Raw genomic sequence first — 21,748 nt, forward strand, 5'->3', positions numbered from 1 at the left:
ACATCCATGCCCACACATAATTACCGTTATGTGTGTGTATGGTGGTAACTTTTAAGATCTACTCTTATAACAACTTTCAAGTATGTAATGCAGCATCGTTAGCTATAGTCACCACACTGTACATTAGATACCCGGAACTTATTCATCTTATAGCTAGAAGTTGTTACGCTTTAACCAACATCCCCCCATTTCCCCAACACCCCAGCCCCTGGCAACCACCATTCTACTTGTGTTTCTGAGTTTGGCTTTGTTAGATTCAACATATAAGTGAAAACATACAGTATTTGTCTTTCTCTGTCTGACATTTTACTTAGCATAATGCCCTCAAGGGCCATCCACGTTGCTATAAAAGACAGGGACTTAGTACTTTTGAATGTAACTGGCCACCATTTAAAGGGTCATATATTATACATTCACCAGGCCTCAGAGGCCTTTAGGTAGCAAATGCCAACAAGGTAGATTGACAGGCAGACAGAGCTGTGGGTTCTCTGCTTATACTTTGAGATAACTTAGAAGGTAGCTGGATTCAACTGGGACTTGCAAATCTTAAGAGTACAGAAATGACTTCCAGGTTCATTGCCTTGGATTTTCTCAAGGTGAAAGATGCAATAGAAATGTCAAAATATGAATACTGATATTATATTTTCTGTTATCAACCAATAACTTTACCTCTTATGACTCATTTATTCAAAGTTGGCATGAAACTAAGAAGCAGTTCTATATTCAAGTTAGAATTTAAAAAAGTAAATTTGGGATTTATTCAGAATAAATAAACATCATATATAATTTTTTTCAAATCCATGAATTTTAACTGCATGGTTATTTTGCCTGTTGTTCTTTTTAGAAGCAAAAAATATGTGGGTACATATTGTTTTAACAGACGGATGTTGGGATTATGCAAATAACTAGTAATTTTAACTATAGGAAATTTTTATTATGTCTCTACTATGCTTGCCTGTCATTTTTTAGGATGTGATTCACTAGTTAAAAATATGGTTCTTCAAAAGGGAACCCTCTTGCACTGTTGGTGGGAATGTAAATTGATACAGCCACTATGGAGAACAGTATGGAGGTTACTTCATCTATTTTCCAGGTCTCCTTTTCCTTTAGATAATAAAGACTGACATAAAAATATATATATTATATATTTACCATATCTCTCCTGAAAATCATATATGTATAACCCCAATGAAATAACTTGGTATCAAACACCTTAGCAAAAATATTTGCCTGAATCACTGGATTGTAGAAATTCTCCATGAACTACAAATTCTATTATCTTACTAAAAATACTGCCTTCTCAGAGTTAATTTCCCATCTTCTTCCAATGCTCTTGATACTTAGTATAAACTAAGAAGAATATTTCCTGGTCTTAAGGACATAAGGAGTTCATAGTTTCCCATAAAAACCAATTACAAGAGAAAGAGTTTATTTCTACTTGAGATGAATTTTTAAAAAATTGATACCTGTTTCATTAAGCCCATCCTGAAGAAATTTATGTCTGAAGTATGGGTTATTAATTTGTCACACTGAAAAGCCACAAGGGTTATCACTTCCATTTTAGAATATCATTGATTTGGGCTACCTGTACCCTTATGCTCCCTGTGAAAATATTTTGTTTAAGGTTACATTTTCTCAAAAAGTTCCTATACAAGATACATCAGAAATATACTTTTTATTATTGTAGTTTGTTACATTATTAGTGTTATTATTATTAATGTTATTATTATTACTATTATTTTGCCCCTGGGCTAGCCCCAAAGCTGAAAGTTCCAAGGTTTTGCACTCTGGAGAAAATTATCAGTAAAGGAGTCTGATTACTTCCCCTTATAGTTCTGTGCAACCTGACTCTTTAAGTGGTTGTTGTTGATTCTATGGTTGGAAGGAGAAAGTCTGCAGGCCGGGCTGATTAGAACCAGAGTGGTGAATGCTAGACATGTAGTATGGATAAAACTAGATATCAACCCAGGATTTTTACACTGAGTAAATCTGAACTCTCTGACTTACCTGGAAATTTTCAGACACACCTAGCCTAGCAACTACTAAGTCTTAATCCATTTCTTTTACATTTTTTTTAGGACTGAGAAATGAATAGGAAACTCAGTTGTGTTGAGGAATATTTAAATACCCTAGACCTTTAAGGACATTCTAATGAATTTGGCATAACTAAGGCAAAACAAACGTTTATTTTAAAAATATTTCTATTTTTCAACAAATAAGATTTGGTGCATTTCAACTAATTAATTTTTAAAATTCTTATTAAAAAGGTAAGCTATACATAGTTCAAATATCTGAGCTACCATTCAAGACTCCTCTGTGCTATGGAGAGAACTTCCTGGTTTATGGATATTGGGAGTGTGGGAATGTGATAGCCTAAGTAAGGATGCACTTTCCCTTTGGTCTGAAATTCCATTTTCCCTCTTTCTCTGAGGCGTATTGACTTAAAGAGTTAATTTACTGTGTATTTTTAAAAGAAAATATTAAAAGTTAACTGTCTCAAATACAAAAAAAAAATGTGTGCATGTATCATTATATTTTCTAATACTCTCCTAGGTAGTCAATTGAGAACTTGGCAAGTAATATATCTCTCCTGAAAATCATTTGGCTCAGCTTTTGGACAGAATCTCCTGAGAGCTTTGTTAGAGGGAAAGGTAAATCTCATTTTAGGCTGAGATTGAAATAAAGGATATTTTTCTCTGGAAAAAAAATACATATTTCAGTGGCTCTTTGTTTGCCTGACGTTTGCCCAGCTAGGGTCCCACCTAATGGGCAAGCAACAAAACCAGCTGAAGGAAATTCTAACAACACAAAAGCTTTGAGTAGGAAGATGGCCAGAGAGGATCAGATAATTAACCCCAAGAAGTTGGGTTCAGTGCCTTTATTGGGGGGATTAGAGAGATAAAATTAAGGTCATTTATCTTGTATAGAAGAAGACAGAAGGGTCAAGCACTTAGAAACATGGAGAGGGAAGAGAAGGATAAAGGAGACGGTGCTACTCTTCATTTCCTGCTATGTGAGAAAGGTCAAAATGATGGCACTTCTGAACTTTGAAGAGATGATCTTTCTTTATTGAGATTAAGTTCCCAAAGTCGCATCTAAAGAACTTCCTAAAAGTAGCAACGGGCATTTCAGGATGAACTTCTAAAGCACAAGGGTCCTTGACTCCATGCTGAAAGTTTCCCAGCTGAGCTAAGCAGTAAACTACTCTGGATAATCAATCCATTTGACCCAAACTGTATCAAGCAATATGGTCTATTATAGACAACTCATAAGACTTTAACCTCTCAAAATGTCAAAAGGCATCCATTACACATAAAAAATTACATTTTCTCAGCCAAATATACCAACAGTACCTATTCAACAATAACTAAAAACTTAAATTCAGAGAGTAAAATGATCTTTTTCTATATCATGTACCTGTTTTACCTACAATGTCAGAGGAACTATTTTGGGGGTACAACTTTAGAGAGTCCAAGTATTTTTTTACAATAAATACCTCCACAATCCCATGGAGGGTACCATGAACACGGAATGCAAATCAAAATGATATATGAAGGATAATATTGTATTTGATTTAAAGACCAGTTCTCATTTTATTCTGACCATTATTAAAGCCTTTTTAAAAAGTATTAATGCAATCTGGCCATGGAGAAATCTAATAATTTTCTTTCTGAGCTCTCATTAGGTGTTGTATATATGTACCTAATACATAATCTCAACATATTCTGTTTCATGATATTCAGGTTTGTAGTTTCTAACTTGAATTAAAAGATCAGTGGGGACTATATGGTTCTAAGTGACAAATTTAAATGTTCTTGCCATTTACAGAGACACAGATAAGTTTATACACACACACACACACACACATACATATATATATATATGGGGGGAGTACACATTTTATAAATACTAACACATTCTGATGACTACTTTTTAATTGTCTTTTCCATATCATAGCACTATAGAGTCAGATCCTAAGAATTAGCTACTATATTTGTAAGAAAAATTGCAAGCAATTTGGAAATCCATAGAATTGAAAAAAGTACTTTCCCTCACCGAATTTGAATGGAAAACAAGCTTAGGAATTTTACACATCTTTGAATTCCAGTGACATTGACAGTTACAAATCAGGTTTCTTCCCTGCCTTGTTTGGGGTGTATGCAAACTGAGTTAATATAGTTCATCATTTTTCACTCAGGGAAATTTTATGACTTCATTTTTAGAAATGAACTCAAATGCAATTTTCCCTTGATTGAGTGACTAAGGCAGTGACTTTACCATGGTATATTGTGGAGGAGAAAAAGTAATCGATGAGTCACAGAAAGTTCTGATGAAAGCACAGATTTTATTCCACTTAGTGATTCATTTGTGACTTTTCTTTCTCTTTGCTTACTTGAAGTGTTTCATTCCCCCTCACTCAAAGCAAGGAGAGAAGGGGCTTAAAAACTGTGTCTTCTCTCTTCACTGTAAAAAAGGCAAAGAGTTAAGGATCCTAGAAGAGAGGGTTTTCCTAAATGGGTTACATCACAGAGTTCTTGGGTACCCCCTACTTTAAATAATGAAGCTAATGTAATTATCAAGTCTAAAGTCCGAGCTTTTTTTTTCGAAGATGTATAAGAGATAGATTATGGTAAAATCAGGGACAACATTGGTGCTCTGCTTCTACTGATATTCTTGAGGTAATTACTGAACTTGTTTCTGTGTACAGACCAACCCTCCATCTTTTCTTCATGGCATTATGACAGCGTCCCTGCCTCATTGGCAACTCAGGTTGGCTGATGTCTAGGTTAAGCTGTGGTCTGTGTATGTGTGTGTGTGGTGATGGCGGTAAACAATTCATAATAATTTTATTCAGATCAATGGACAATTTTCTGCTATTTTGACACACTCTTACCATGTTTTGAAAAACATGTTGTCTGTCCCAAAGTAAATAGTCTAATTCTTTTTCCAATAAGATCAGACCTATTAACAAATGATACATTAAATGTAGTTTTCTTATTCTGAGAAATAAGAGTTTAAGTAACCAGGATAGGCATATAATTTTTGGTTTTATGTCACATAGTATGACTATAAGGTAAAAATGTTATATTTAAGAATGTCAGGGAGGACACGGGCTTGGCATGCACCATAAGATTCTTCTGAGGATCGTGAAGCTGTCTTTTGCATTATAAATAGGAAAAAGATAAAAATGCCCCGGCTTAGTCCTCAGGTCATGCTAACAATCGCAAAACAATATGCCTGAAAACTCATAATTCTTTCATTCATTCATGTAACAAATGTACTGAATACCTTCTCTGTTTTATACGAATAATACATTTTGTTATACTAAAAATCAGATAGGCAAAGTTACTGATATTCTTAGAGGTTTTATAAGTTCTTAAGAAACAAATACCAAAGAAAAAATGTAATTTAAAAGAGTAAGCTTTATTTATATTTATTAGATGATAGTATTTCCTTATTATAAACATTACTACAACTTATAAAATCTACCAAATAATAATGTTTTGAGTGGCATAGAAAATACCTTCTAGTAATAGATACAGAAAGATGTAAATCAACTAAACTCAACTGTATGCTAACTGGCCAACACATCTCTCATTTAACCAACAGTGAGGTATTCCACAAGTATCTGGAAATCAAATGGTGACTGTGTAGGCATAAATGTATCTCTAAATTAATTTTCCAATAATAGACAATCTCTAACAAACAGAAACTTCGAAAAATAAACAAGCATAAGGGCAGAAGGATATTTTGTGTGTGATTTTAATAAGTACGATGTTTTTTGTGTTTAGATGCTGTGGAATTTCATCAACCACATAAAGCATAACAAAAGTAAACTTGGACTAAGGTTTCCTACACGCAAGGCATTTTGGTGTCGCTACAAATAAGTCGCTCCCTTCTTAACTACTAGCCATAGTGTTATAAGGGCAAAACACCTACTTTGTTTTATTAAAAAGCCATTTTATTTTTCCCTGCAATCTCTACATTATCAATTTGAAGAGTATGTCATCTATTTATTCATATATATTTACTTGTTTTTGTGTAAATATACTTATATATATTATATATACACATGTATGTATATTTATTTTTCTAAAGTTTTGTTAGCATAATACAAAATTTCCATCAATAGAGCGTGAATAAATTTTGGGGATACATTAAAATAAATAAGACTAAGTGAAATTATGATTCTTCCATGCTAGCATCTGTACCATATTCATAGATAATAGAGCTGAAATGGTTCTTAGAGATGTTTTAATAAAATGTCTCTAATTTATGGATAAAGAAACTGCAATTCAGCAACTTATCCACTATCACATAATTAGCTATATCTACATTCAAACATTTTTATTTAGTTTTTTAAACTTTATATGGCATATAAAATATTTAAACAGAAGTAAAAACAATTTCTGATACTAAAATCCAATGTTGTTTCCAAGATGATATATTACTAAAACACTGGACACTATTGACAAAGCCATAGACGTCTGTCAATTTTCTTCTAAATTTGTCCATCTCTAAGTTTTATTCTCAAGAGTATTATAAATTTATAAGAATACATAAATGTGTAAACTGAATGTCCTCATGGCTTATTTGTTATATTTAAAGAGGAAGTTTTACTTCAAAATAAATGATAATATTTTAAGATACAAAGACAACAGCAGTCAATCACAGGTCATAGACATGAATATGTAAATTTTCTTTTTGTATCTCTTCTTGAATAACTCTTTCACCTTTCATGTTTTAATCCACAGAGCAAAATCCAGAGACAGCATGAAAATAGCACTGACAATGTGAATTGTTGAAGAGTTTCTGGCAAAAAAACAAAAAACATTTTACTAGGATTAGAATTATTTCAGATTTTCATCTCTCTTGTCCCTTGTTCCTAAGTCTGAGCGCCTCTTTATGAAAAGTTTTTGTGCTAACAAATTTAATAATTCTGACTTCTTACACAGACTGTGCTTTAGACATGACGAATGCTGCTGCAGACATTAAGATTACTGATATGCATTTCATATATATACATTCGGTCATATATGTAAGCTCACTGAGAAACTGATACTATGAATAAGCATGGTAAGAAATGTGGACCATGGTTATAGATCATGGTAAAATTCTCTTCCTTTAGGTCCACGATAGATGTACACCTGGTACATTCAAAGTGTCTGTGGCAATAATTAACAACTACTGGTGCTTGTATCATACAGAAATTTGAAAGTATCATGTGGTTTTTAAATGACACTTTCTTGGTGACAAGTGGCCTAAAGAACTCATTTACTTTCAAATAGCTTAAATATCAAGGGCAAAGTTATTGGCAGATGACACAACAGATGATAATTCCAGTCCTCTCTTCTCCCTTACAGCCCAGAATTTTCACAGTGATTGGAGGTCTGAGGGTGCTGGAATAGTTCAATCAATAGTTATACTGTATCTCTAGCAGTTAGACATAAATTATTTCTTATAACAGAAATAGCTCTTTTGACAAGAACTGTAAGAAAATGAACATTTATTTAAATACATATTGGAAATAACTTTTTTATTTTTGGTGGGGAGCCCGTGGATTTTGACACTGCTTAATATATTGGCTTAAGTGTAAAATATTGGCACTTAAGTGGTATTCTCACGTTAAGTCTGAAAACATAGTCTCTTTGCTTACACAAATACCTTTAAAAGAGGGTAATTAGTGACCAGTGGCTAAGAAGACCTCTGTGTTGAGAGGTTATGCCTAAGCCTCTTGAAGATTCTCCATGTAAACAAGGCAGACCACATCATTCATTATCCCTCCTTTGTTTACTTGGAAGAAGGTTCAAACTATTTAATGAGAGGATTACCCATACTTCAACTCTATTGAAAAAGATTAATTGATATTTTCCTGTTGGAGGTTTCACCACTTGCATTTGGCTTCCACTCTCCTATTGTTATTGATTCTGTGATCAACAGAGCAGAGTTGCTTAAAGGTTATCCAAATTTCACAGCTTAACGTTTCTCAAACTAACTATATTTTATTCTTGTCTCATAGGCTTTGAGTTCCAAGGACTGCTAACTTGTTCAAAGAGACTATGTTTTAAACTTTACTTGTCTGAGTAGAAAATTTTATGACTAAAATCTGGACAATTTTGCTATGTTATAGATGAAGTAGAGCACCTACTCAAAGTGGAATATTAAAACATAGAGCCAAATTCCACATCAACCTAAAAATAATGAATTTTCCACTCTAATATATGTAGGAAAATTTGAAACATAATTTCAATATCTTACCATCTTCTTGGGAACACAATATAAGAAACAAGATCCCCACCATTTTGAGATACAATTCTGTGATAGAAATCTTTACTAATTTTTCCCCAAAAAATGTGTGTATTATGGACATATGGCTGCATATTTGTATAACACCATTTGCATTTTTCAAACTTGCATTTTTTTAAATCACTAGCTTGGCTTTTGCTGTCAGAATGGCAAACTGCTAGTATATTCATCTAAAATTCCTAGTTTAACTCTTTGTCACTTTAGCATTTTATGTAATGCTAATATGTTCACCTTTTTTTAAAAAAGTAACCTAATATGCTGTAGGCAGTAAAATAAGAAAGACTTCAAACCATAAAGTTTAATAATAGGAGGAGTCACATCATAGTGTGAAAAAAAGGGATAGTGTCAAAATTTGATCTTAGGAAAAAAATGCTTTTGAAAATTACTGGGGGAAAAAAAAATCATGTTAAAATGATTTTACTTCGGATGAATTCCCTGGAAGGATTTGCAGTTTTTAGGGTTTTCTAGGGTTATTTTGTAGAAGCAGTTTTAGTTCCTGAACATTTAAACATAACATACTGGAATATAGAACACTAAAAAAAATGATGATGAGAAAATAAAGGTAACAACAATCCCAACATTAGTAATTTATGGAAATTATACTTCCAAGGGAAATGAGTTTTCATTTGCTGTATGCTTGCTAACATACATCCTTACATTTCTGTATTTAATCTTTAAATCTCTTTATGATGCAATGTTGAAAATGAGGCATATCTTGCCCGTGGCCTTGCCACAGCATTTTAAGACACACTTACTTCAATGTCCCCCAGTCCTCAAGAAACAATCTTATTTAAGGGAATCAAGTATCCGCTTAAGGTTGAATAATTTACCTCTCTTACATAATTTATACATATCAAAATTATGTTATCTAAAGAACAAATTTCGACTTGTAATTACATTTAGTATAAATTAATTTTCAAATCGACATTACCGATAATCTTCTATTCATAGATAACCAACTAAAGGTCCACGTTACATCTTCTGTATATGTTAAAATATGCACTATTTTAAATTTTGCAATATTGTGCATATATTTGGACATATTGCAGACATATTTGGACATATTGTGGACATATTTGGAATATTTCAGTTTTTCTTTTAATTGACATATTACATGGCTACCTATATTCCCAAACCACTTCAATCTGCTTCTTTCAAATTATGTTTTTGCAATGTGTTTATCTAATTATTACTTATTTATTAGTTTCAGCAGAAGTATTTAATTAATTAGCATCTGATGCAAAGATAAAGGTAAATACCAGCACGTAAATTATGCTATTGAATAGGTACAAATTTTATTGGTCCTAATGCTGGCAAATGCAGTTAAACTTATTGATTTAGTTGAGTACATTAAAATAACATAATAAAAACTATTTTACCACAAAGCATTATAATATGACCACTGTGTCAGCTATTTTTCCTTCAAAACTTAAATGCATAGCCTAACATCGAACATATTGATTCTTCTAAACAGTCATCCTATAATAAATATGACATTATCACTGCAAGTTCTGGCAGTCGTGTTAGTTGATTAGAGAGTAGGGATGTAATCAGAGGAAGTACTTTGAAAGATAATCTTTCTTTATTCTCTTCCTTTGAAACAGACAGAGAGGGTAACTATGGAATAGTAATTATTGCTGAACTGGCTGTTACATCATCTGTGCTTAATGATGAAATACTGATACTTAAAAGCGATCATCTATCTCCTTAAATATTGAGGATATCAGTACACATATACATTCAATTGCTATAACAGAGATTGTTCTTAGAGCCATGTTAAGAAATTTTAAAAAGTATATAAGCCAATGTCTTTAAGGATTATTTATTAAATCACTGAACACATATATTTTCATTATTCAATATGTGGCAGACAAAATACCGGGAAGCAGGTAAACAAAGATGAACTAGAGCTGATTCCAGCTCACAGTCTAAAGCTAAAGTATTTAGTTTAATATCATTAGCACAAATTGTTATCTACTCTCATGGATTCTGAAAAAAAATTATTGGTAGAACTAATATAAGTTTCCAGTAGTTTCACCACCCATGAGGTCTTCACCCTAGTTTAAACATTGTTGCAAAGGAATACAAAACTGCAATCCACTGTTGCAAAATGATAAAATATGATCATATTCTAATAATATATTTTAAAACCAAATGTACTTAATCCAGCTATTAAAAGGCATAACTTAAACAGAAGGAACACAAGACTTAAACAAAGCAGAAGACAGCTGTCCAGAAATTATCAATTGCTAACGCACACAGATTGTGATTAAATTTTAATGCGGCTTTTAAGCAAAGATTTTGCTTATCAGAGAGAAAGAATCCCAGAGAAAATATTGTTATTGATTTCATCATTTTAGATGTAACTGATCCCTTAAGTAATTTTTCTTGCTTTCAATATCACTTCTAAAAGTGACTGCTTATACTGGACAAATCATTAGATGGTATGTTCATTTAACATTCTAAGCCAAATGCATAAATTGTTCTCCAGTGCACTCAGAGTCACATCTGTTGAAAACAAAACAGAGCATTCAATCCATTGAATAAAAACAAAACATAACTGTAGAATAGCTGGATAGTCAAATCGTGTAAATTAAATGGTATTGAAAATGATATTTTTTATTGATTTTTTTCAGTCTTTGGAATTAAAATACACTGACTGTCTTTTGTGTAACCCAAATTAACAGTAAGGTAAATGGATCTGCTGGAGCATCACACTAGTTTTAGAGTTTATTTCAGGGAACAGGGTATAAAACTAAGTACCTGCCCCCGTTTTTTAACAGGTAGAATGTCATGTTGGCTCTCTAGATAAAGGTACATATAACATCATTTTATCAATAAAATTATTAAAAATGAGAAGTCATTATAGTCATTTGGTATATTCTAGTGGACCATAATTATTTAACCATGTGTGAGACTGTTAAGGTTAAAAAAAGAAAACTTTAGTTTGGCTCACTGGATAGGAGTCAATACTTGGTATCTAAAAATTAGTTATAAGTTTAAGAAATAGATGTACATTGAGTTATATAATTATACGCCTTTATTTATTAATTCAGTAAATATATAGTGAATGCTGACTAAGTGCCAGACACTAAGCTGGGTACCAGTGTGTATGAATGCATATTTATATGTCTCATAATAAATGAGCAATTATAGACTTGTATAAAAGGCATAAATATTGATTCAATTTTTTTCTGTAATGCATATTGTCAAGCACTTTAGTAAGCAGTCAGTGTGAAGTTTACCAAAAGATCTATATAATGCAATATCTCCTTAAAAGACTAAGTTTTCCTATTTTTAGAAATACAGGACATACCTTTTAAACCAAATGAGTTTTAATATGGCAAAAATATATGGCCTAAATTTTAATAACAATCCTGATCTGGTTTTTTAAATTCACATTTTATTACCCTATTTACAACTTCAGCTATTGCATAGGTATTCAATTGGTTGAATTAACATTGGTCCAATTGGTCATTGGCAACACAGGAGAGCCAAACAGCTAAAACTATTCCTATGTGTCCCAAACATCTTCAGATGTAGATAGATCCATATATAGAGAGAGACTGATATATATATATATGATAATTGATTGGATTTTTCACTTTTTAACCAACTGGCCAACTGGGCCAACTGTTAGTAAAAGAAAGAACACTTTTTGCAAATTCTTATTCGTGTCCTCAATTAACAGATGTTCAAGAATTACACAATCTTGTATGGACATTTATAGAGTTAAAAGAATTCATATTCTAAACAAATAGTATTTGTGTTAATTTAACCCTATATTTAATATTTTCTGAGTATCTCAAGATGAGTAAGATGGTTTCATTTATTGACTATTAATTCAATTCTCACTTCCAAACAAATCATTTTGCTTACTGATTAACCTACACTAATCAAATCACATAATACCCTTGAACAGTCCAACACATACCACAATCCAAAAGCCATCTCTTGGTTATGTTGTGGTGTATTTTTGTTGTTGCTGTCGGGGAGGGGGGCAAGGAAAGGGAACGACAGAAAAAAAATTTTAGTAATATATTCAATTTTGGATTAAAAAGGCAATCTAGTTTAAATTTTATCAAAAACAAAATTCTTGGTTTAATATTGTTCTGTCACTGACATAAATAACGTAATTGTTATTAAGGATATTAGGCATTTTGGATTTTCCAGTAATTATAGCATGTGCCTTCATTTGGTCTTTTACAGAAAGAAAGAAATGGTTCTTGCTTGAACTCTGGAAATTTGAAAGTCAAACTTTTCAGGTCATAAATATTTACTTAGTTCAATTAGGGACAATATTTATCACTTAGACTAACATTCTTCTAAACGTCTTAAACTTCAAAAATATCATTATAATCATTTGGAAAATCTAAATTCTATTTGCTAAAATCCTACTGTGGGTTAAATAATGTTGAAAAATACCTGTTTACCTAAATTATAGAAAGCTCTTAATCAAATACAGGGCCAATGAAGTCTCTGTTACTTAGATCTGCAGGGGCCCCCAGCAAAACAAAGTGTCTCCTTCAATGTCTCTGTACTCTTCTATGACGGAGTAGAGTACCTATAATTCTTAGGATGTGATAACAAGTACAAGGCAGTAGTAAACCAGTTTGTTCTCCATTGCTTGGAAACATTCCATTACTTAACATTCATGCTTTCATAACTACTTGCCTAACCTACTGTTGAAGTAAGAACACCAAGATTCCAGTTTCCACAACATTTCTATAACCAGAATCAATTCAGACCCCCAAAACGAAAACAATCTAGGGAGATTTCCATTTTTCTGACCAAGTGTTGAAAGCTAAGGAGACAAATTTATGTTCAAAAAAGATCAAAGAGTTTAAAAGTGTAAGTTATTTGGAACTATCAGTCATCTCATCTCCTTCATGGCTTACCAGACCTTCCAATATCATTTCTTAAAAAATTTTCTATTTCTACATTAGTTGGTAAACTCAGGATCCAAACTTCCCTTTTACCAAATGCAAAAACAATTCACTCACTTCTGCTTTACTCAAGTGAATCAGTCATTTCTACCATTATTTTAATTAAAGTTAAGTCATTTTTGCCATAGTTGTAACTTAAAACGAACGCACACATTCTCAATGGTAGTGATGAGACACAAAGAGAGAGAAGTAGAATTAGATAATTATAAATCCTTGTTGTCTGTAGTCCTTGAATTTAATGGTCTATTGGAAAGATGACGCTTCAAGTTCCCTGTCTGTGAGTGTGCTACTGGTGGAAGTAAAAATGATGTGCTGCTTTCTGTCTTTCTAACTATCCAGGATGAATCACGTCACATGATCACATGGTCCTCTTGAGTTCAAAGATGAAAGTGTGGGAGATGAAATGAAGGGAGCTGCTTGGGGTAGCATCATTAAATTTTTTCCTACCCCTCTTGGTCATTGTATATTCCTCTTGAGCTGTTTTTTATTACACGTACTAAGTTGTCATTTTGGCAAGGCTTTACTAACAATAGCAACAACAATGTCTAACACTTTTGAATAACATTTATGTGTTATATGCTGTACTGTTACTAATTCATTTTATGCTCAAAGCTTAAAAGTTGTCCTATTTTGATTTCATTCCCATTGCTGGGAAGTAAACCATGTGCCTGCATTTAACATGTGACATTTCCAGTGTCAACATTACATGGTTAATTCTCAAGGGCTGAAATTCATGAGAAGCAGCAGAGTAGACTTTTGACCATGAACTTGGGAATTAGACATATTTGTCTAAGAATCTCTATACCATTTGCTTGTTCCACAACCAATAGCAACTCATTTAGTTTTCCTATGTCTCAACTACCTCATGTGAGAATGGGAAGAAAAATATCTTGCAATTTTGTTGAGAGAATTTAATGAGATAATATACTTGAAGTGCTTAGCATTGTATCTGTAATGGGGTAAGTACTGAATATTAGTAATATAAATAAAGCATGATGGCATGAAATGGCAGAACTACATGACATTCCATAATGTTTTATCCTAACCCTTTTCACACGTATAAATCTTTCATTCATGGGGGATTACCTGCCAGCAGAAATGAAACTGATAGGTAGAAAGGAAGTCAGACCCTTCAGAGTGTCCGAGAGCAAAACTAGAATACAATCAGATATTAGGAAATTAACATATAGACATGTTGCAGTTTTCAAGCTGTCACTTCAGAATTTATCATTTCCCCAAAGACATTAGTGCAATTATTCACCAAGAGTTTTAATATACTTTCACTTGTTTTTCTCCTTTTTTAAGAAAAAAATTCTTTTCTTGTTGGTATGTGGCATTATCTTCCTCCTCAATGTGAAGACTTCCATTTGGAAAGCAAATAAATATCTTTTTCACCAATACTATTATTACTTTTAGATTTACGGAAGTTCTCTTTTTCCTCTCCCCTAAGATCCACGTTTGCACATTTTCTACAAACTATTTTAAGAGTTACCAATATTATTTTTGCATGACTTTCAGAAATAATTTGAGTGGGCATAATAGTATTTTATTGTTGGTGTTGTTACTAGGAGCTTAATCTTTTTCTTTTTCCCTTGTTATAAAGATTATTGAAAAACAGCGGGTCTAAGCTTTAAATAGGATTGAATACATCTTTTAAAGCTAATACTTTATATTGTGCTAAATGACAAAGTGCTTTTTAAAATTGGATGTGTTATGTTGTAAATAATGTTAAAATACAAAGAATCAAGAGTTTTAGGAATCCCAGGGTCTCGCTACATTAATCTCAGGTCAGATACTGTTTTATGAGAGAGCACGGTAGTTTAATGGGCAATTATCGATTTAAATTAAATTATAACTTTAGAGACAGTAACTTGCAAATTTAAAAGTCATATGATATTATGAATTACATCTTATGCACATTAAGAGATCTTAAAGCAAGGAAACCAAAGATAGAAAATACTGGTTCACATTTCAAACCACAATAAGTGTGAATATAGCCTCAATTTAATAAAAATGTATAATGCAACTTTCCTTGGGTTAAATGTCTTACAATTGCTCTTGGAATGGGCACTTGTTTTCCCATTATTGGCCACTTTAATTGACTTACACTCTAGTTTTCTCATTTAAAGATCACTTTATAGTATTGGGTGCTCTTCATCTGAGTGATATGTTCTACTCCTGACTGGTCCAACAACACAACAGTTTACATATTTCTGAACTTGATCTGAAAACTGATTTAAAAATCCATATGGACAATCCAATTTCTCTGAAAATATATACACACAAGTCTGCTCAGAGGTGGCTAAAATAAAATAAATTTCATTTTAGGAGACAGGAAGGAAGCTGAGACAAGAAAGTGAGGATTCTGAAGTAAATGGGTACTTGCTCTGACCAAGATTGAAACCCACCTCTCCCCAGAGAATATTAGAAGAGGGCATGGAAGACAAGCATTGGGAAAGTAGAATGTTTGTTCTTTTCTTTCTGGTGGACTGCATTAAATATTCAGCAAAAGGAGGGATCAGTTTACATTACTTTTCTTGTTTCTCATGTATCGACTGACAGGTGCTGTAAACATACATAGACAAACATGGTCCTGAGCGTGCAGTGCTCCAGTGACCAAGGGAAGACAGTTTTCAATCTCCTAAAGTGATCACAGTGAGGACTTAGCAGACACACTATGCTCAGCTTGGAGCATACATTCTATTTCCCACAAAACTACAGGAGTTTTGCCTTTCGAATTTGATTCCCAAGAAAACCCATTCAGAGAGATGGTTTTGTTCCATCGACAAGTTGCTAAGGTAGAACAATCTTGTTTTAATTCTGAGGACTTGACTTAAACCCTCACTAGTACATTCAAAATAATAGCAGAAAGAACCTAAGAGGCACCCTTGTCTTCTGAACGTCTTGCTTGGCTGGTGGTAAGCCACCAATTCACATCTCCTTGATTTCACCGAGGGTAGAATCTCAGCAATTGGGGATAAAGAAATGACCTTGGCTTTGAGATCAGAACCAGTATTTAAAACATCCACTCATTCATGTTTTAGAGATGTCATGGTACATAAATTATGACTTTATACTGAAAACTTAGTGCCTCCTTTTTCTACACTATAGGCAACAATTTGGCTGAGATTGTCTCGTTCTGTGATACTATCACACACTACCTTTTTTCTCACTTGAATTGTACTTTTGGCTGTCATTTGCGCTTTTGAATAAAGGTTTACATTAGTGGAAGATATCATAATAGCATAGCTCCTTTTCCTGAGTTGATATACAAATCAGAAAGAAAGGATAAGGCCAAGACTCCCTTTGTCCTTGGAAAAGTATGCCATCTGCATTTAGCTTATGATATTCGGCTGAGAACAAAATTCTAGCATAAGGAAGTCGTTAATACAACCCTCAAGTTATACTGTAAATTCAAAGTACTTTAAATGCCTTATAATAGTCAAAGCCAGTAAAATCGACCCTGTATATTTTTACTTCATCTCTGTTGGATCATATGATATTTAATAATTGGTTCTGGCACCTCGTTGCAAATTATTATAACTTTGAGATTCAACAGTCCTATTGAACATATGGGCAGCACAGCCTCAGAACATATATATGATACAGCCTCTCAAGAGGACCTTCTGTCTTGTTTTCCTTAGCTTGGAAGGGTCAGGTAAATTTTGTTGTGTCGTCATGTGCTAAGATTCCTCAATCTCTGTTTTGCAGGGTAAATGCTTAATGGAACTGATTTTTTTTTTTTTTCCGCCTTAACTGTGAACACTTCCTTTGCAAAGCCAAAAGAGAAATTCATGCATCTGTGATGCAGTTTACTGGGCTCATACTAAAGCAGTTATAAAGCTATTCCCGTATCAGTGCACAAGTATTCATCAACCCAGAATAGGTTCTGTTACTTAGTGCCATATTGTATCCTGGTTTAGCTGCAAACTACAAGAGTTTCTGGAGACAGGAGACCTTCCCATGCTATTAAAGCGTATGATAATTCTTTACTAATCCTGGAGAAGATGGAAAATTGATGATAATGTATAGTTGACCCCAAGAAACCTTACATATAGTTAGACATGCTCCCTTCAGCATTTCCTTTTTCTAGCTCCACTCACAATAACACCCTGAGACAATATTAGGGAAAGCATTTCCACATCAACAACCCATTAAGGTTAGTTTCAATGTTCCTGCTGCTTTGCCTCTATATCTAGCCTGTGTGCCTTGATTTTCTCTTGTATTATTTCACATTAATTGCCATATTGTTTATTGCCATATTCAAACGCACTATAATATGAGCACAGTGGCAATAATTACACAGTAAGCTGTCCTTAAAAAGAGATGTCAAGATGGATACTGGTGGGTGGGGTAGGCAGAAGGTTATGATTTATACCTTATGTTGACACTGTGGAACAGAGCTGGTCAATTTCTCTTGATTTCACTATAATGCCTAATACTGAAATCTCTCTGTCATATAATTATTCATTACTAAGACTACTAAGCTAAAAAAGTTCATGGAGGTGGGGGACAATGGTTAAAGGAATTATTCAGGTGCTGATTTTCCTCTTGCTACTGTAATATTACATTTTAAAAATTGACATATTGGTGGATAAGAAATACCATATGCGATGTCTGTAATCCTAACTCATTTTTAAAACTAAATAACCTGTTTTCTTTAAGAATTTTTTTGGATGAAAATACTTTTTCTTCCTATGCTTGTGTGCATGGATATTTGCTCTAAATATGCATAAAAGACACTTTGAGGCTCTGGAACATGATTCCCCCACTCCACTTTGTTATAGTTATAAAAATTCACTTCTCATCGAGCCATCCTACCCTCATTCACCACACTGATAATGAGACTCCTTTTCACAATTAGATTGTCACTTGGTCAAGACAATACCCAAAATTGTCCTAACCCTGGTGAGCAGCAAGTCAGTCATGTTTGATCCTAGCTGACAACCTGGAAGCTGAGATCCTTTGCAAATCGGCAGAGTTGAAAGTAAGTATCTTTTACTCAACTGCCAGTTTGCTTCAGATCATGGTCTGCTTGCTTGGCATCACGGAAGCCAGTAGGTGGAGTGCTTGCTAACAGTAATTGAATATACGGAACATGAACTTAAAATAAGTGGAAGCCACTTTCCTTGTTATAAACTGCTAAAACCATATTTACACTGAACTCTTTCTATGGATATAATTAGTTGCAAAAAATGTTACAAGGGCAGGATTGAGATGAATGCAGGACTATAGTTACAGGGTAGAACACAGAGAGGCAAATTGTGCCCTGGAAGATCAACACATCATATGGTATAAACCTATGTAAAGGGACACTTTAGCAAACATTCAACTGAATTTAATTGGTAAATAGACCTTGGTCCCTCTTTAAAAAATTTGGTGTTTATGCTCTGCAAAGGATAAACCAGCTTTGATCAACTGTACATGGAAAGCTTGCGTGATGGAGGATTAATTACGTACATGTGTTAATAATAGTCATAGTAAATTCAGCATCTTTGGAAAGAAAAGTTGCGAGAGAGATGCCTCCAAAATAAAGTGTAACTTTCCCATAAGAGTGTCTTGTTTTCCTTCAGAAGAAGGTTTTCAAATGTATTTAAAAGCTGCAGCTTGAGACTTGCTAACTACATCACTCTAAATCTATCTATATCACACCTAAAGATGTTAAAGCAACATTTAGAACTCTAAGGAGAAAACAAGCAACAGAATTTAGAAAGCAGGAACCACATGGAAATAAGAAAAATCTTCAGTCGTTTTTTAAGAATGTGAGTTATATGATGTGAAGTAGATGAAAATGCAAGAGTTTAAAAAAGAATCTCTTGTTCCATATCGGGAAAACTTACAGATCTGATTCCATGGCACACAAGTACTGAAGATCTCTATGGCTTAGAAATACCATTTCGCTTAAAAGGGCTTCAGAGCAAATAATTGCACAGGATGCAATGACAAACACTATGAAAATAGCGATCAATTCCACCTTTATTTTAACTTTTTATTTTAAAAATGGTAAACTCTCTTAAATATAATTTGTCAGGACATTGCTGATTTTTAAAAAAATTGTGGCATCATATTCTCAGCTCATACTAAAATTTGGACAGATTTGTGTTTCAGATATATGATTTTTTTTTTTTTACTTTGGGTTGGAAGTGAGGAATGGAGGACTGTTAACTGAATTAATCAGCCAAAGCTTTATGTGGTAAATAACTCTTTGAAACATGCAATAGCTTTGCTCAAACCAAGTAACTGCTTGCCTCTCACTGCCTTTCAAGCAATATCATTAGCAAAATTGAACCTCCTCAGGCCAAAAAAAAGGGGTGGTAGAGTTGGAAAGGATAGTTATTGTTAATTTAAAATAATAAAATATTATATTTTCCATTTCTCATCTGAAGGAAAAAAGGATGTTCATTTACATGAAGAATCTTAAATCAAATGATGAGATTTGACCAGTAGATAAAAGTGGCAAACTACGGCCAGAACATAATCTAGATCCCTTAGCCAAGAAAGAGAACTTTTGGGGATTTATTTATTTTGCTTATTTTGATCTGGAGAAGTAGTATGAATATTGGCATACGCTAATTGAAAGGTGCATTGCATGATCATGGGCTAGCCTATGAAAGAATTGTAAAGGAGTTCTGTTACAGAATGAATAACTTTGTCTAAATCTTTCTCCACGTTCATTTATTTCTTCAGGTTCTACAAGTATCATTGCATACTTAGCATATTTTTATGCCTCTTGTTTGAAAAAAAATTTGAGTTCACTTGCTTTTTTGTCAGTTGTCATTCATTTTACCTTGTTTTGCTTGCTTCAGTATGTTACTTCCCCTTAGATGTAGAACCATGTCATTCTCAGCCAATATTCATCCCTGGATAGTGAGTAGGCAATAGACTTTACTGAGAAATAGAAAAGTGTTAGCCACTGATCTCACCAACATTATATTCTCTCTTAATAGAAGCTGTTGGTTAGAGCCTGAACAGCTCCACACTTAGGGTGTTGACTTGTAGAATGAAATCCTCTGCACACAAGCACAGCAAAATATTTTGGTGAAAGGTAATTATCAGAAACAGTGACACTAATAAATTAGTTAACTACATTTCAGCGTGAAGTTTGAGTTAACCCTGCCCATTCTTGTTCCAGACCCATCTGAAATCAGCAATTCAGCTTAATGATGTCATAACACTTGCCAGGCTGTGGGCACTGAAGGGAAGAAACAGGACTGCTCCCATCGCACGAGGTTCCCTTCCTCTCTCTCTACACACAAACAGCCCATCTGTCTCACTCACATGGAAACCGTTATCTTTGAAACATCATTCTATTATTATCATGGTTGTTCTTTAAAATTGGTCCTTAACTTTAGGTTGTGTTTTGGAAATCAGGTTTTCAAGTTCTCCCAGCTCTTATTGGCCCATTTAAAATATTGATAGTAATATGCCCTGGAAGAAGCTCATCTCACTAAAGAGCTCAAATAGTATATATTTCCATTCACTTACTAGAGGATAACCTTTTGTGAAATACAGTTAGCCTACTTTTAAAAAAAAAAAAAAATCACAACAAAGAATCCAACCCCTCCCAACCTCTAATATTTTTCAAAGTGTGAATTGAAGAGGACTTAGAGACAGATGGGTCTGGATGATCAAGTTACCTGTTATAGCAGCACATCTGCCGGGGCAGTCAATCACTGTGATGGCTCTGACAGGTCGATGGAGCCTAAGCAAGAACGGCTAATGCAGACAGAGGAACGGCTGGGGAAGGGCAGACCTCCTGCCTGTCTCCTGGGTTTGGCTGGTCTGAAAGCTGTACTTGAATTTGCTCTAGTTAAAATTCTGTCTGTCTATCGAGCAATGATATTAGATGAAAGATTTGGGCTCCTAATCTTTTTTTAAGCCAACGTATTGAAAACATATGACTGGGAATGATTCGATTAGAACTTTCAAGCTGTCAGTCAATATTTGGTCGTATTTGGGGGATGTGGTAGGGAGTGTGGGGTGAATAAGATTAGGAAAAGAGGAGGTGGGAGATAGTTTCAAAACTACATTTTCCCTTAAAAGTGTCAAAAGGATGAAATGCATTAAGCACTGGTTCTGAGATGTCTATTTCTGCGAGCTCAGTATAATAAAAATTAGCATTGAATAGAACAAAGGCAACTCTAAGAATGTCAAGAAGCAAAATTAACTACATTTATGGAGCCATGTTACTTTAATTTCTCTGCATATTTGATCCTTTCTCCCCCCTTCAATCATAAAGTGAATCATATTTATTAATCCTAATAGATCCAAATATTTGGCAATATCATACGTTAGGAAATATGGAGCAAGTGATTCCAAGATTTCACAAACATTTGAAAAGATGTGTTTCAATTAAGTGCAGCATTAATTGCAACACTTATATGACCCATATGTACAAATGTAGATGTCGGAAGACAATAGAATCTCAAAATATCTAGATTCCATCTAATGACTAATTCATCAGTTATTAAAATTGTCTGACGGTAAGGCAGTAC

This window comes from Neophocaena asiaeorientalis, unplaced genomic scaffold (assembly GCF_003031525.2).
Source record: "Neophocaena asiaeorientalis asiaeorientalis breed wild unplaced genomic scaffold, Neophocaena_asiaeorientalis_V1.1 scaffold359, whole genome shotgun sequence".
NCBI lineage: Eukaryota > Metazoa > Chordata > Mammalia > Artiodactyla > Phocoenidae > Neophocaena > Neophocaena asiaeorientalis.